The sequence below is a fragment of the Vidua macroura genome, chromosome 3 (assembly GCF_024509145.1).
Source record: "Vidua macroura isolate BioBank_ID:100142 chromosome 3, ASM2450914v1, whole genome shotgun sequence".
In the NCBI taxonomy this organism is placed as follows: domain Eukaryota; kingdom Metazoa; phylum Chordata; class Aves; order Passeriformes; family Viduidae; genus Vidua; species Vidua macroura.
Window position 1 is genome coordinate 27,245,424 of NC_071573.1, and position 18,537 is coordinate 27,263,960.

Sequence of the window (18,537 nt, forward strand, 5' to 3'; positions counted from 1 at the left end):
CACTGTGCCTGCAAGGGCAACGCTTTTTGTCTTCTGGCCTTTGTACATCAGTTCACCAGGACAAAGAACTGGTCAGAAGCTGTGTAGAACAGAGATGGTTTCTGCTCAGAGGCTTAGAGGCAGATTTAACTTAAAAATAATTATCACAATTATTTGCAGGGTTCTGCCAGGGAAAAAAAAATTATCCTCAACCCAAAAAACCATCCAGTGTGACAGCTTTGTGTAGGAACATGTTTATCTTACCCTCTCTCTTACCTTATCAGATACATCTCCTCGTCCTATTCAAAATACAGCAATTCATGCAGTTCCATCTGCAACAAAAGGAAAAGCCCATTAATACCTCCTGATAACCTTACAACAGAAGTCTAATAAGCAGTTCAAGAAAAAAAAAAAGTTAAACTTCTCCTGCCATTCCAGTATAATCTACACTCCAGTAGATTATAATCACCCTCCCATTTGTGGCAATCTGGGAAGCATGGATAATAAAGGTATTAAAGATGTTGTAACATGTCCTGTAAGAAACATGCTCTTCCTCCTTTGGCAGGGCTAACAGAGGTGGCCAAAGCATGCAGGTTGTCCTGCAGAGTCATAAGTAAGTCTGCAGCATCCTCTCATTAAATTAAATGAGCATCAAATTACATAATGTGAACAGCTGTAAAATGAGACCAACGGTAATGGCTACAAATAATCCCAGTGGTGTTATACATTGTGGAGACAATTTTCCATCAGACTATCAAACCTGGGTAAGCAGCACTTTTTATCTCCAGGCCAAGAAACTGTCAGCATGCAGCTTCTCTTAAAAAACAGTAAAGCATGCAAGAAACGGATGGAACTAAACTCTCATGCTCAAGTTTAAATGCCTACCCCAAACAAGTACATTTAATTTCCTAACTCCTTTACAGAACAACCTTTCAAAGCAACCAAGGAGTTTTTATAATATAATAAACATGATACAGTCTGGCATACTTGGGGTCAGATGAAAGAATACCACACACCTAACCAACAAATTTGCAACCTTAAAATTGTCAATAAAATTTACAGTCTGGATAGACTCAGGCTTGAACAAACACTTTGCCGTGGCACTATGAAGAAGAGACGACATGACCTGCAATCCAGCCAGTCCATGAGTCACTAGGGCAGAAGAGAGACCTCCCATCTGGCAATCTGAAAAACTTTGCCTAGAGTGAGAAGTGTGAATCAAGGACCTAAAAAACCAAACAAACCAATCCCTTCACACTCTTTTAGCCCTTCCAGTGTCCTTCCCATGAAACCCAGATGCCTGTTAGTCCAGTGCCAGAGTGGAAAAGGTCAGAAATGTGCAATGGTGAAATGGCACACAAGAGAATACTATTAAAAAACCAAACAAACAACACTTAATTTTTCAATCCAGTTATCTGGGGGAAGATACAGCAGGAATTAAAGCATTTGAAGCAAAGAGCTTTCATGTTTGCTGCAGTGATGCTACTAAAGGTATCTCTGTGCCTAAAGTAAAAAAACAGGTGCACCCTCACTTGTTTTTTTTTTCAACACTGAGCAGCTTCAGCCATGATGTCAACAGACCCCAGCAGGAACCCACAGGGGCTCAGTGTTACAGAGAGGTGACATCCTTCACCACACTGCACTGCCATTTCCCCACCAGCAAAATGGGGATGGTGGCATGTGGGTACCCAGTCAGCATCCAAATTGCCAGCTCTGGGCTGCCTCCTTTTTCCGCTTAAGTGCTAAAAAAATAAACCTTTCATCCTGTAAATATAATTTCCTCAGATTATACTGATAACTATTAATTTTTGGCATTACCAGAATAATATGACAACTCAATTATACCAGTATGGGGTTTTTTTAGGTTTTCTTTTTTTTTTTTTTTAATTGTTTGGTTAGTTTTTTGGGTTTTTTTCCTTATGAAGAAGAGGTCTTCTGTCCACATTACAGAAAGACTGAACAAAGAGAGCCACTGACCAAGAGCCCACTTCAGTATCCATACCCTCCTATTCCCCTGCCAACCCAGTAAAATTCCTCAGAGTACAACCTCTTCCTGGCTATTTTCAGAGCAACTGTAGCAATCATACAAGAACAATGGGGAAGTTTGTTTTACTCAAAGAGTAAATGTTTTGCAGCTTCCAATGTAAATATTTTAATTAATGGACTTTTTTTTTTAACTCTCTACTGCCTTACTTGTGCTCACATTCACACAGAGCTATCAGGACAGAAGCAGCACTCAACTGCTGTAATACAGAGGAGAAGAGAATACAACATAGAAAAACAACATGCTGACTTCAGAAAAAGCACCTTCATAACCAAATCAAAATTCAGTGGGCATTTGCTGGAGGACATCTGTTGTAAGAATTTAAGAGAAGCAAGTTTGCTCTTGCTCTGTGTCCAGCCAAGGGCCCGTATTAGTTTCCACTGAGACTGTGAGCCTATTTTCATAGGCAGCTTGTAGAAAACCAAAATCCAATGGATTTTTGAAACAACATTATGCCAAATGATCAGGCTACAAGGAAAAAGTGACTTATCTTTCTGTGTCATATATCAATATGGTGGCTCTTAACCACTCATCAATGAGCATCCACTTCACAGAAATGCTCAAATCTCCTCTCAATAATCTATAAACCAAATGTTGCATACTGTCAGCAGGATGGGACTCAGATTCACTCTCTCTAGGCCAGACTGTTTTGGTACTACAGAAAGTGGCTGGACTGAGATGCCAAGCCATCCTGCACATGCTCCTCTATGGCTTCTGGATCCAGGAGCACCCCAGGTACAGGCAGCTCTTTCTCTTTGAACAGTGAGAAGAAACGATCTTCCTCCTCTGCCCCCAGATACCAGGATAAAGTTTGGATGCACTATCAGCAGATGGCTGGCATTCAAGATTTTTTTAAAATTTTCTTTTTCAAATGAAGTGGGACACAGATGGTGACGTTTCTGCTTTCCCAAAGCCTGGAACATGAACATAGACCTGTCTGAGCTGGGAAGCTCAAACCCATAGTACGTTTCTGGAGAGCTGCACAAATAACTGCATGGACCAGTTTAGCCTAAAGCAGTCCCACACGTGGCAGTATTTCCCTGTCCCTGCTTTTATCTGAATGGGAGGTTTTGTTCTTCTTGTACTGACCTCACCACACTTGATGCCTGTTAGCAGCATCCTTTCAGAAGTTCAAACAAGCTCTGTAGAAATTCCCTGCCACTGTAAGCAAAACACACGCATACCCAAGGTAAAATCCTCACTGTACCTTTCAAAAACTTACCACATTTGTACTCTTCCACCACCTCATGCAAGGTGCTGGTTGCCCACCCGTAAGGCTCCCTAGAGTCAGCAATTCTCACAGTTGCTGTCCACACTGGCAGCTCCATCACCTCCAAGCCAGTGGCAGTGGCTCTTGGCTCATCACATCCCACTAGGCAGTGGCTAGCACAGGAAATGATGGGAAGAGGCCCACTGCCCTCTCTCCTGCAGGAACTACTAACTGAAGAAGGAGCAAGACTTCTCAACTCCATTTCATCGGGGACAAACCTTTCACAGAGCTAAATTAGTAAATGCTGACTATCAACCACTCCCCATTTAGAATGGGGAACAGCAGGAGAAAGAATACCTGGCTCTTATTTGAGAGGGGCAAATTTGGCAGCAGCAGGAGATGCTGGGGACAACGAGGCCACTGCTGTACCTGCACAGGCAGGCTCGTGTCATGCAGAAGGAAGCAGGAGCAAACAGATACACCACTCCTCATGGTGTGCACCCACCACGGTACCTGACTCCTATGTAGGGTAAATGGGCACCAAAGGACAACGGCAGAGAGAGCTCGCCGTGCAGCAGGGTCATTCAGATAGATGTGTTTGCAAAACCCTTCCTTGTCCCTCACAATGCCACAAAGTGAAAGTAAAACTAATCGTACATTTGAGCGTTACCAACCACTGCTACGTATTGATACTGTAGACCTTTATACAGTATCAACTTCAGCTTCTACATCAGAAAAAACTTTCCTTAAAAAAACCCCAAAAATAAGCAAACACCTCCCATCATTTCTTTCCCCATACTCCCCATCAGATTTTCTGGCTATACATGCAACACTAAAACAGAGAGTAAAGATCAAAGAAGAAAGTTATCTCTGCTTGGAATAGACTTCTCAAAGTGTGTCAAAACACACTTTTCATGAAGACCCAAGTGAGGAGGCAGACTTTCCATGAGGCCCTCAATATGCACAGACTCTGGAAAAGGAGATCTCTGAGCAAGTGAGCAACCTAAGGCTTATGCCAGTCCTTCTATCTTCCTCTCTGACCTCTTCTAGGGAAACACTGCATTTGACTTCCTCGTATGCCTACCTAATTAGCAATGTGAAACTTGCACAACCTTACTGGTGTCTCTGTGGTCTTCCCATCAGGGCAATGAGTAGAAACACACCCCAAAGGAGCAGAACATTCATAAGTCTCCCATGCCCACGGGATGGAAAAGCGAGTGGGGAGAGAACAGATGAATGTTAATCTCTCCTCCTTGCCGCCAGCAGCAGTCTGTACTCTCCCACGCAGACAAGAGGGAGGCTGTACAATTTGTTGAGGCCAAACTGTCTGGAAAAATGCAAGGAGAGAAAACTGATGGCAAATTCTCTATCTCTTCTTGTACTGTAGAGAAAGTGAAAGTCAGTCATAGGGTTGCTGATAGAACATGAGACCACAGGGTCTTTAAGGGGCTGCTTTTATGCAAACCGCAGTGCTGGGCTATGCAGGACTCTATCAGTTCAACATATTCGCTGCCTAAAACATTCTGCTCACACACTGCTTGCACTCTGACTTCTTATGGGAAATACTTTCATTGGCAGATTAAGCTTTTTGTCTGATCATAAGAACACAAAAAGGACCTGAGACCACTCCATTACGGATGTTAATTCACAAATGTAGGACTTCTCTCTAGCTTACATGACTCCAAATACCTACTTCCTAACCATGAGTAGGTAGCCAATAAGCACATGAAATACTGAGCTTGGAGCAGTTGCCACCACAGACACTTCTTTAACTGATCTGTGCCTCAAAGGTGCCTGTCAGCACACAGGGCTGTATATGTGCCAAACGAGAGCATGGGGGAGAAGCTCCAAGCAGGAAACAGAAGCTTGTCTTAGATTAGCACAGCTCACTCAAGTGTAGTGCTATGCTCAGATTTGGTTTTGATTTGCAAACCTTGCTGTCATTGGCTAAGAGGATGTTTCAAGTTTTGTTAAAATAGCCAAAAAACAAAAGCCAGAAAGTTGAAACAAACACACAAATAAAATTAGCCCGGCAACAGCAGGCACCTTTAAAAACTATGCTAGATGCATGTTTCTCAAACCCCGTTTTAAAGCTTGCTTTTCCATCTCCCCTTCCAGCTGAAGGCAGCATCTTGGATGGGCTCCTCCCAGGTCTCCAGCAAAACATATTCAAAAAGCAGAGAAAGCAAAAGGAGAGTCTCTCTGCTGCAGCAGTTTGAAACATCATCAGTCACCTCTGATCTTTATTGAGAATCCCTCCCAATCAACCCCAAATCCATAATACAAATGTGTTGCCCATTGAGATATCTTAGAAATAAGCCAAGCCCAAGACAAACTTGGCTCCAAGGAAATTTCAAATGGTACTCTGGTGAGCTGGTGGCATGTTTCCAGTTCTCACTGGTAATTCCAGAATTAAGAGTCCTGGACTCACCATATTGCCTGAAGACAGTAGATCCTACCCTCAAATGCACGTGCCAGCATTGCAGACGTGGTTTTTATGAATACCTGTCCAGCAGGAACCACTCCAGAGAAACACTTGCTTACTCTAGCTCACAATAATCACAGTAGCAGAGACATACTGCAACCGGTATCTTGATCAAGGACAAAGAGAAAGTCCTTTGGGTAATCTAGAGAAGGAATCTGAACCTTAAAGGGAAAACGTCAGTGAAGAATGAGGGGGAAAAAAAACCCCTATTTAATGTTAGCATTTATTAATGTTTAGCCTTCAACTGTGGATAAACAGAGAAGACTCTCTCTGCCTATGCACATATTTAAAAGACTGTTTACACGTAAAGTCCAGAAGGATGTCCTCATTTTATAAATAATTTGTTTTGATGACTACATCAGAAAAAAGCGCAACTTAAGAGGCAAACTTATACAGAGGCAAAACACTTGGCTACTAATGTCTAAACATGGGGTGGGGTCGGGGGGGGTGGGGACAAAGACTAAACATCAGAGTCACTAAAACTCAGCAAATGGTTTATAGTTGAAGCTAAGTGCATAACATAGTGCACATTCAACGCACACCAAACTGCAACTCTCCTTAAACGTTTGAAGCTGTGCTTGCCAGTAAGTCATTTAAGCATTCAATATGAGAGTCTCCTAAATGCAAACACTTCCTCTGCTACCTATACCTGACCACATAAGCCATCCAGCAATGCCTTACTCCTCCCATGTGGCAGGCACAACACCTCGTTCAGCACACTTGTGGAGTCACAGGATCAGGTAACACACAGCATCAGGAGAAACTGAGACTTCTCACGCACAGAAATGAGGAGAAAAACTCCTCAAAAGATTTACTGTCTGAACTCAAAGCCTGGGGTTTTCCTTTGTCACATGCTCCTGTATGTGCACATAGATGGCTGTAGTTACACATGTGTGCAATCTGCTCAAGATCAATCACTCTGCATGTCAGTTCAGTGGGGAAAACAATGCACACAAGAAACTCTGTATTACCCTATGAAGAAATACTATTTCCAGGTAAAACTTCCTCTTCAGTTTAGCTGAATGCACAAACTTAGTTTCCAGGTTTTTTTCTCAACTGAGAACCTGTAAACAGCACTGTAAGAATACTGTCAGCAGTCTCCAAAGAGGATTGAAGCATTTGCTACCCCAAATTTTTTACAGACTTCCTAAACTGAAAAAAGAATGAGATTTTTTTTTTTAATGTTCTTTATTTACTGCTGCAAGCCATAATGCCAGGTCATATGCCACATAAATTGCCTCTTACTTTAAGCTCAAAGCATGCCCTTGTGCAATCAAGAGGCAAGGAATAGAGGATTTAAAAAAGGCAGCACACATGTAATTTTGGTGGAGCTAAATTTTCTATAACTACTAATACTGTATACAAAGTCTCTGATATTCACTATCAGTAAGGAATATCTCACAATGAAGTACAAATCTGTGATTTTAAGAAAAACTACATTTCTGACCAAGCAGCAATGAGGACTGCAAACATTTAACTTGAAATCAGCAACCACACGTAGTAAGACAGGCCTGCCAGGATGTGATCCTTAATTATGACTTCATCCTGCACAGCTCCCTTGAAAAAGGATCAGTTGAGACATCTTGCCCAAAGCAGCTTCTACAGAGCACAGCCCAACCAAAGAGAAGACCAAGGGTGCCAAAAATAACAATAAAATAAGTTTTCCCCACAAGTAATGAGGTATCCCTTATAATTCAACCCTATAAAACCAGATTTGTCAATTTCTAAATTAGGTTGCAGCAGTATTTCATTGCACCATAAATCTTCCTTATACCCTAGTAAAGATGCCTAATAATTTAATATGCCATAATTTTATTTTTTTAAATCTGGAACTCATCAAAAATTGCCTGAAATAGGCATCTCTTTTACAGTCCATTTTCCACATACATACAGATTCCAAAATGTAACTGGTTTGTATTTTTTTGCAAGGAAAACCATTTGCAAAATGCATTTATATGTAGACTGCCAAAGGTTGTAATTATCTCTCTTGGGCTTCTTAGGTAGGTCAGTGAGCATCCTACAAAGGCTTCTATATTATCCATGATATTCAGCATCATTTCAAAAGCAGTACAACCTCCTTAAAGAATTACACCAACAAGTAAAATTTTTAGAAGAAAAAGTGGGTTTCCAGAGTCAGAAACTTTCAGAACTTTTTTTCTTTACTTTTTGTTAAAAGTTTCACAGCCTTTTTTTTTCTGAAACAGATTGCTTCATAAGAATGCTGAATTCCAACTGCCTCATGTACTTCTATTTCAGTGGATAACATGCACCTCCCATAACGACTTCAAATAGAAAGAAATAAAAGCAGAAGATATTTAAAGGGGGGGCATCAGATACTGCCAGTACTTGTTATAAACATTTCTAATTCCCATTCCCTCCCAACTAATCAGGTCTGTAATAAAAGAAACACTATTTCAAAGCAGTTGCCATGTATGTAAACGCTAGCACTGTAAGAAGTTAAGAATATGATCACATTGAGTGCTATGAAAAATACACATTTTTCCTCATGAAATAGATATGATGAAAACACCTCTAGAACTTTAAGATTGCTCAAAGTTTGAAAAAACAGTGATGTCATTATTTTCCTTCTGCTTCTGAGAAGTTTATATCCTTACTTCCTGCTGCCTTGCTTTACTTTTCTTAACCCAAGAAACACAGGAGAGGCACCACAGCACTGCAGTGCTGGGATCACTGGAGGAAGTCAGGACAAGTCCATTTTACATCTCACCAAGCCTCCCCTAACAGCAATTCGATAAAAGTTGAACTTCCAGAAGCTAAAATAAAAGGTGAACTGTCCTCTTATTTGCTATGTCTCTATGAGTACACAGTCCAGCTTTTCTTTCCTTTACCCTGCTCAGTCAAGGGTCACAAGCAGTGTATGGAGAAGCGAATTTGTGGTCCTGATCTGCAAAAGCCCATGAGGAAAAGGCCCCAGAAAGCAGCTAAATGGGGTATGCAGCAATGAAGATGTGTTGCACTACTCTGCTTATCGCATGATTGCACTCCCTGGCATGGAGCCTTGATACAGGGCTTAAGTCAAGATAGTGAGTGCCACAACCATTTCACAGCTTGCTGTCAGATCATAGAGACAATTTTAAAGACAGAAGAAATACAGGAAAAAAGTGTTTTTTTTTTTTTTTTAACTTCAAATGCTTTACACTGGGACAAGGCATTAACAAAAATGTTATTTTAGGTAACTGACTGACTCATTTTTCGCTATAATTAAAATTTATCAACCAATTCCTAAAGAGCCAGGCAATCTAAAAGCAGTTCCCTGCAAAAAAAGCTGTGTTCATACTATTCAAGGAACTTCCTAACCTTGATTGTTAGGCTAACATACAGCCAAACCTTGATATTTCTCTCTTGATTTCCACACTGAAAGAGAACTTTATTTTACCCTTTACTTCATTTACCAAACTGCTGAGTTTTCTGTGCTGCACATTTCCCTTAGGGGTAGTTAGGCTGGGGTGCCCTGGAGAGTGAAGGCTGTCTGTCTGGTGGGCTTCTCAGAGGCTGGGGCAGGGGGGAGGTTGTATTTCCCTTTTTCAAAAGCTGGGACTAAGACTAGTAATGGGAAACTGCTTAGTTAACCATTTCTCCCAGCATTCCCAGGAAACTGCCTGTCTGAAAAGGTATCTTTTAATTAAAAACAAAACAAAAAAGCCCCTCATTAACCAGTTCATCTAAGGTTAATGCCCAGCTAGTGTTGCCACAGTTTTTAAGAACTGGGTTGGCTCTTACAGCCAAGGAGAAAGTGAGGCCAGACTCTGAGAGCTGTTGGGCTGATACTGATCTGCAAAAACTCCATGAAGCCCAGCAAAATTATTCTGCATTTATTTATAGCTCCACCATTTATAAATGCAAAATCTGGTAAAAATGGTTTTCAGCTACTGAAACTGTACAAGCCATAAAAATTTCCTTCTAGACAATTTCTGACATTTGAATTGCTCAAATAAAGAAAGGAGCCATCTCAATACCTGTTTTTCTCAGCACCTGTTTTGCTTCCCCAGGCATCTTAGTTAATTCAGTGCATCTACATTTAAAGCTTACCTCTGTTATTCCACTCTGTGCTTTGTATTTTACATCTGTAGTTGTTTATATACATGAAATGCATATTAGAATTTGTTTATTTTTAAACAACTGTCCATAGAAGTAATACAAATATCTGACCTTGCATTACCAACTCACCAATACTCCAAGCAAGAATTTTTATTCACTTAGCACTCTTCTTTAAAACACACACACATATTCCAAAGGAAAAACACACAAGAAAATACAAAATCTTCTCCTTAAGAGTAATATTTACTTACTAAGAAAAGTTATTTCCCTTAACTGGAACATTTTGAGAGCTGGGAAAACAATTCATAAAGAATTTACTGCATTCACATGCTTGTACATCTATTAGTTAAAGTATTTCCCAAGGAAGTTTAACTAGCAGTTATGTCTAACATGCACGGTCCTTAAATACTGCTGTCCACAAAATACTACAAACAAAAGTATTTGTATAAAAAACAGATGAAAGATAATCTGTTTATCACACAGGTTGATTATCTCACAAATCATATTCAGCTTTTATGGCATTACAAGTGACAGTATAAATCTTTAAAATCACAGTTTGATTAGTCTTTGTACCTTACAGATTTTGCATCTACTACTTCCAATGCACTTAGTCTTCATTTTGAAATCAAGAATAATTAAATTATTCGAATCCTCAACACTTACTAATCCTGTCTTCCACTGACCAGAAATACCCAAAACCAACTGATCTCCAGCACCTCTTCCCAGAAGTACGCTTTCTAGGTTTTCATATACAACAAAAGCTGGGACTCGGCACAACTTTGATAACTGCATTTTTGAATTAGAAGCCAGGAAATTAGTCATGGTAGGGCAGCATCTGTAGGGGACAGTTTGGGTGGCCACCAGCAAGATGTGTGTGGAAGGCTGTGTGAGAGGGCAAGATTGGTATCTACCACTTCCTCTCTCTGCCATAAGCATTAGAAAAGCTGAGAGAGTCCTCCCTCACTTACTGTGCTCAACTCCAAGCACAGGGGAGGGCCAGTGCAGGTATTCCTACATCATCTTGAGAAAGGGTAAGATGAACAGACCTGGTGGGGAAAACTCCTCGAAGCCAAAGACATGTGGTTGTGCCAGTTTGGTTAAATAGTGACTTAAGCGTCTCAAGAGAGCTGCACTTAGGACAGTCAGACCTCAATCACACTTTCAGGAGGACAATCCTTTCCAGTCACCAGCAGCTACATGATAGCTGTTTGACTCAGCAAGGTCATCACAACATCCTAAAACACAGCACACTCCTCACTATGGCAAACCCACAAAAATGGCTTCACACCACTCCCCTCCCCCACCCCCCGTGGGGAAAGTAGGGCACCACCATGCCTCAAATAGGACACAGGAAATATAATAGGAAATATAATAGGAAAATCTTGCTAGGTGGACTGGGGACTTTCTTTAGGAGCTGGCTGAGCCCCAACCCCAGCACAAAGGCTATGACCAGATGCCAGTGTATGACCAGACTCACCCCAATGCAGCTGGCTAAAAGCAGGGCTCTTCCCAAGGAAATTTTAGAAGCAGAAGCAATCCAGTCCAACAGATTTAACCTGTTACACGAAGTGTGTGCCAACTGCTCACAGCCAGCTCAGCTTCACCTTGCAGGCCCATTCTCCTCAAGGACAGCACCAAAACCCGCCATCACTTCATCAAGATTTTTTTACTACGATCTGCAAAAAGTCCGTGGTGCAAGCAAGGAGACAAACATCCTGCTAGACTGAGGACATGTCCACCACTGGGAGGAAGGGGAAGAAATGGAAACTAGTGGCCTTAACTGCAGGATGTTCAAAGCTTAAGGACCGGCTGCTCTGCCTACAGGGACATAGTCAGGGAGTCAGAGCCTCAACAGCTCTGTGAGCATGGCACAGTGAGAGGAGAAGCAGCTCATTTCTTGTCAAGGACATCATACTTCCAAAATGATCTCTGGCAGCCTCCACACCACTGCAGCACCCTGACCTCACAAATGCCTTCCAAAGGCTGCAGCTTAACTTTAACTTAACACAGCTTTGGTGCCTCTCTTCCCACACCTCCCACTAGACTCTCCTTCTTACATCACAGTGTTTGGCGCAGGTTTGGGCACATCAGCACTGCCCAGCACCAAGAGGTGAGGGAGCCAATATGCCTGAGCAAGCCCAGGGGGAGGAAGGAGGAAAGCTGAAGAGCAGAGAAGAGCAGATGAGAAGAGATTCCTCCAACAGAAGAGCAGAGTTGAGATGCCAACCTCAGCTGGCAGCAAACAAAATTTGGCTAAACCTAACTAACTCACCTGCAATCCCACTTTCAGTGGGGTGCTGACTTCAGACTTCATAGGAAACTAAATGATGCTGTTCTGCTTTATCCTCATTAACATAACTTATTTTTTTCAAAAGCAGAGATACTAACTATCACTTCTGCTCAGGGCTGTATAAAACAACTAGATACTTTCCTTTTTCACACTGAGAAGCACCTTACAAAAAAAGATTTTGGCTGTCTGTGCTTAGAAAAGTAAGCTTTAGTAGTTTCCCTTTAGCATCTCCACCACACAAAAACTACACAGGTTAGAGCCCTTTTTCTGAAACTTCAGATGTTAATTAACAGTGAAAGGACAGTGTTGATAGCTTTGCTGTTTTTAAGCTTGCTGGGATCATTACTTTACTCCACATAGCAAGGAAAGAAGAAAATGTTCACAATCAACAGCAAGAAGTAAGCTAGAACTGGCTGTGGGTCAGTAAGAAAAGAAAGACTTGATGAACAATGCAGGAACAATGAACTGGGTTATTGAGTTGTATGTAAAGACATGACTGTGTGACAGGGTGCATATTTTTACCACACACAAATGTGTGGCGAGTTGGAGTTTCTCATTTGCCTTCTGCCATGTTCATTTATGTCGTCTGCTCCCACGGCCCCTACCAAGAGCAACGCTCTCAGACAGCCTGCACTGTCTCCTGGAGAAGGAGAAGCCTACTTCTGGCCCAAATAAGAATTCAACATTTTTTCTGGGTATTTTTGGAAGTAAATAAAGGACTTTTCCACTAGAAACAATTTTATCCCAGGACAGAGGATAGTACAACACAAAACTATACAGTGCCATTTGCATTTTAAACTCAACAGTTTCAAGATCAATCTTCTTCAGCTATTAAAAAAAAAAAATCAAAAACATGCTGAGTGGAGGCAATCTTACACTTCAGATACACTACTTCTGATATTTGAGAGGTTCAGCACAGAGACTATCCCATAAACTTTCCAGCATCATATTTATGAGCACACGGACACATTTATTTCTTTGGATAGAAAACATGGAGTAGATGACCATCACATCACTGGTGAAAACTGCTATGTCAGTAGCATGTGCCAAGCCAGGCAATCCTGATGAATTACATTAGAAGCCTATAGACTTCTCAGAAATAATTAATTTGCTCAGAGTTGCATCTGCACAAAGACATACATACACTCACATTTCTGAAGGAAAATAAATTCTGACTTCTTACATTCATGTATTTCCCCTTGAGGATAAACCTGTAATATTATTAACTATAATAAAGCTCTAAAATGGATGCTAAAATGGTGTTTGAGGGCAGCATCCATCAGACACTCAAAAAACATATATAAACTAAATTCTAGTGCACTATATAAAGGCAAGTTTCAGCTAGAAAGCTTTACTGTGATTTGTGGCACTTTAAAAGCACTCTTGTAACAATTTTAATAGTTTAAAATATTGGAGTTTAGTCCCAAAGAGATGTAGCTAGTGCTAAACTGCCATTTTAATGGAATTTTTGCACCCTCTCTCTACGCTCTACTTTATAAATAAACCTCTAGACTTTTTATTGATTTCTTTTAACATGATAGATTGAGCCTCTCTGGCAGAGAGGGTGAAAGAACAGCACACGAAAAATTACAGGTTCACAGTTTGTGAAAGGGACAACAATAACAAAACCCCCAAGAGAAAACAATTACAACACAACGTATATATGCCTGTGTTCACTGCTTTCTGCTCTGCCTTGTTCATGTGTGCATATATATGTATCTGCCACGACTTCCTCATTAAACTCATCATGAGAAACAAGTAAAACAATCATGTTTTATTGTTGCATGATGTGCTGTACATTCTTTCAATTACAAAGCCTAAACTTGACTTCAGCGTGTCTGACTTGAGTAGCTCGTGCTCTGAAGTGGTGTAGGACATGCCATCAAAATTATTTCAAAGGATTTGTAGAAGCCCAAGGTCGATGTTCTGCAGATGCAGAAGTAAAAACATCCAAGGAAGTTTTTTCTATTGTATATATAGCATGAATTAGGGTAAATGAATACAGATAGTTGGTCTTAGAGGGTCCTGTACCAGACAGCTCACCAGGGTACTTGTCCTGCTGACCCAAATTCTGCAACCAGCTCTGCCCATGTGAGCACTGCCAAGAGCACTTGTGGTCAAGCTGTGAGATCACTCCTCCTACGATCCAGCTCAGAAACATACTACAGAAACACCATGGCAGAATAAAAGCTTACTACCCCTGTGCATGGATGCCCACCTACAGGAAGGAGAAACTGTTAGTTTTCTGACACAGAGACAGACCTACTTGAAGTCGTGTGATCCAATTCTCAGTTGCCAACATTATGCAAGGGATAAGCAGAACAGCTCATACCACAGGTTTCTTTCTTACATAGGAAGAACATGAAGGACAACCAAACAAAAAGGAAACAGAATACTGGCTGCAAACTAAACTAGGTAAGTACAGTCAAAAATATTTAGCAGCCTTTTGTCTTTATCCTGTTTGGTTTATCTCTCCTTACTGCAATGTATTTTTTTAAATCTGGATCTGTTCACTATATATATGTGACTAGATTAAAAAGATTCCTTGAACACATGACTGTGCAATATGATTTAAATTCTTTGCAAGATCTCACAAACTCCTGTGTGCTTAATTTTAGAAACAAGGACAACAAAAAAAAAAAAATCAAAAACCCAACAACGTCTGCCATTTCCATATGTGCTCTATATTTCACTAGTTCTTTACCAGAAATGAAGAAAAAAAACCAGACCAAAAACCTCCCCACAAAAGAATGTTAGGGTCATTATGTCTTTCCTGATACTTTGAAATACAAGATACTTCTGACTTGTTGGTCACCTAGACATCTGTTACACCCAGCTCTAAGTTCCCCCCAACTGAAACACAGAAGGAGTGGCAATTCAGAGAGCTATTTGTGGAGATGTGAAGATGATGTGACAGCAATATCATGGATACTGGGGGATTCTGGTTATGCAATTGTTATGCTGGTTATGCTCTGGTTATGTCCCAAAATGATTTTCAGTGGACACAGCTGCGTCATTCCAAGTCCAGAGCAACCACAAGTCTCCCCAGATCCTCCTCTTGATGGTTGTCTCTCAGAGGATGGAAGGAGATGCAACATCAGCAATTACTATCACAGCAATGATCCATGGGACCCAATGCACAAATGTGCAATGTAACAGCAACCAGTTATGCAACCTGAACAGCTCGGGATGCTTGACAAACACACAGGGACAGGCAGGTTCAAAGAGTGGGAGTCTGCCAGACTCGAGATCTCATGTCAGATCTCCAACCAGCCCTGCACCACCCAAGTCACCAAGCAGGGATGCAACACATATCCAATTCTGTTCCTGGGGCTGGTACACAAATCAGAAGGGACTTTGTGTTTTCCCTATTTAGCCAAACCACATATAAAGACCCAAACTTGACCTCTTAACTACTTCTTGAAGGTCACATCCCTACAAGTGAATGGTGGAACTGAAAGACCAGCACTGCTACCAACCATGCTGCTGCTCTGCGAGGAACACGACCTTCAGAGGCCAATGCTTTCAACCTGGTCTTTTTGCTGGTGCTTAACTCGCAGAATTCTTTAATCCCATTAAGCATCTGATTTTTAAATACCGCTCCGCCTTGGCTCAGAGGCACCTGCTACTGACAATTATCAGAGAACATATGTAAGAAAAAAAAATAGCATATGGCTATACAAATAACTGCAGCATTGAAGTGCTCCTCGCGAGCTCTAGAAGAGACAAGTAATTGCAGCAGCTCCATGGCGTGTGCGAGCACTGACCACTCAAATGTGTGGGGTTACACCAACACAGGCCCTCCCAGCACATCCCTCAGCCGTTCCCCTGAATCCCCTTGCTCTTGACTACGGCAGAAAAAGAGATGTAAAGAAATACAGTGTGTGAATGGATATTGGTAACTTTCGCATGCCATGAGCCCAATCCAAAGCTGTTCCTGCAAGTCTTCCTGCAGGAAGTACCTGGAGGCCTCCCTGCCTTTCTTCCAGGGCAGAGGGCACTGATTGAGACACACACAAGAAGGGAAATCTCTCCATACCCATTGAAGTGTCAGATTCATTTGTTTCGCTGTGTTTTTTTGCATTTTTTTAAAGTTATTGGGATGAATCCCATCCTCACAGCCTCAGCCCTCCCAAAATAGTAAAAATAAATTAAAATGCTCTACATTTAGGACATTATGGCTGGAAGTTTAGCAAGAGAGTTAGAACAATGGTTGTCCTTTTGTGTCTGTGCACATTGGTACCACCACCAGCTCACTACCAAGTCTGCTGCACTCAAATGCACAAATTCAACATTTCTCCCTTTTCTTAATGTATTTATTTTTCCTCTGGGAAGTGACTTCCTTTAAAAATTGCTTTATGATTAAAAAACACAGCAATCAACTTTGCAAAATGTCAGCTTGAATTTGATTTCTGTTTCCCTCCTCCCAGGTCCTCAGGCTCTCACAGGAAACCCCCATGCCTCCATTTTACACTTTGCCACAGCTGTAGCCCTACATCGAGCCCAGAAGAGCAGCTCCAAAACCTGGAGATTTCTGGCAGAGATGAGGAGTTCTCTACTCCCTGACACAGAGCTCTCAGCTTTGCACATGGGACATTCAGCAACAGTGTAAGAGCTTTAGTTCAAAGCTTACTCAGTCTCACAAGGGCAGGTTTTGCCCTGCAGGGCTATGGGGACAAAACCTACCCAACAATGTGCCACAGCAAACTCCTGACCTGGTCACCAGAAGTGCCAAAAGGCACAGTGCCGTCCTTTGGTTGCTTCTGCTGCAGCAGGGATCCTGGGAACAATGCGGCATTAGGGGGCCACCCAGTCTGGCTGCACACACAGCAAGGAAATGAGCTACATTCCCACCAGTTTCAAAAGGCTTTGCACCAGATCTTCATTTCTCCTCATCACAAAAAATTCAGAGCATTTACGATGAAGTTATCGATGTGCCACAGTCAGCAAAGGAAGACTTGCAGCACAGAGCTAATGCTCAGTTAATGACCCAACAGGGAGGAGGAAAAAAACCTCTGAATTTAGCATGGCTGACGTAAGCTGTGATGTCATTTCCACACATAGGCTACTGAAGAAAAAAAAAAAATCTTTTTTTTTCACATCCAAGATACAGAGATATGTAAATTGCTTGGCTTCCATTTCAAATAAACAGTGTAAGATAACCCCAAAACTTAATAATGCTTTCAGCCTTCGCTCCTGCTCTTCAGAAGACTCAAAGCCTTCGACAGGATCAGCTCACTGGGAGAGCAGGGAGCTAAACCACTTGTACAGGCACGCACCCTCAGCACCGTCCCACCCAGCAGTGCCAGCACAGTCTGGTTCTCACTCTTCAACAAGATGTTTGGTTTGGGGGTTTTTTTCATTCTGGAGGAAGTAATTTTAAACAAGGAATAATAATAATAATAAAAAAAAAAAAAAAAAAAAAAAGCATCTTGCTCCAGCAGCTCTAAAGGATTTTTCGGTACGATTATGGCCAAAATTAACTGTTCTCTAAGGACAGATTAAACAAGCCAAGCAAAACAGGTCAGAAGATCAGAGAGAAAGAGCATCTTAGAATTATGAAAGATGCTCAGCTAAATTAACCAAAAAAAAAAAAAAAAAACAATTTCATCCAAACAGAAGAAACTGCTGAAAGAACAATCTGAAAGTACAAAAAAAAAAAAAAAAAAAACTTACTAAACTTGGGTAACTCAGGAAATGCTGTAGAATAATTTTACCATTTAAAAAATAATTACTTTCTTTAAATTAACCCCCCTTCTTTCTCCCCCCAAAAAGTAACTTCTTAATTGGAACTCTCCCGTAAGTGCTGTGCTTTCCTATAATGCCAGTAAATAATTTCAGAACTTGAGAACATTTATAAGAAAATTCAACCTGGAGGCTAATTTTCCTGAAATTTCTGTTTGGCAACTGAAAATTGTTTTCAACAGATTAATATCCTTCCCTGTAATTGTTATTCTGTTGCCATCATGTAAATTGCTGTTTTACACAAATGCAGCTTGAAACCTACCTGCTAAAAGAAAAACAACCGAGATAAAACCAACCCTCACAGAACAGGGTAGAACTGTACTAAAAACATGTAAGCACAGGTTTCTAAATAGTAAAAAACAGATCGTTGCATAATTTATTCATTTTCCTACTAGTTTCACAGATGAAGATAGCAGCACCATGAGATAGACAAAAGATTTTTTTTGCCTTTAGCTTAGTAATTTACAAGCCTTTGAGTTTCACTGCATTTTGTTGTTGTTGTTCACCAGGAAAATACTGTGGAAATAACATGTACCTGCATTCTCAGTGTACAAAGCTTGCTGAGCACAGCTCCATAGAGACACATCCCCAGCAAGCACCACACAGATTTACCGTAAGTTGGTGACTAATCCTTACAGCGTACCCTGTACATGTATCACTGAGTCAGCTTGAAAGTTTGTTCATTCACTCAAACACCACTTCTTCCATTCTCCTCTCTCTCTGAT

General features: G+C 41.2%; 1 protein-coding gene across 4 annotated transcripts in view; it reads right to left on the reverse strand.

Annotated features, from left to right (window-relative positions):
* Positions 1 to 18,537, reverse strand: part of TRERF1 (transcriptional regulating factor 1) — a 99,872-nt gene that overhangs the window by 71,109 nt on the left and 10,226 nt on the right. For all 4 annotated transcript variants that reach the window (XM_053973214.1, XM_053973213.1, XM_053973216.1 and 1 more), the window contains exon 2: positions 256 to 311. The gene's annotated coding sequence lies outside the window, so the exon portion shown is untranslated. The remainder of the gene's footprint in view (positions 1 to 255; positions 312 to 18,537) is intronic.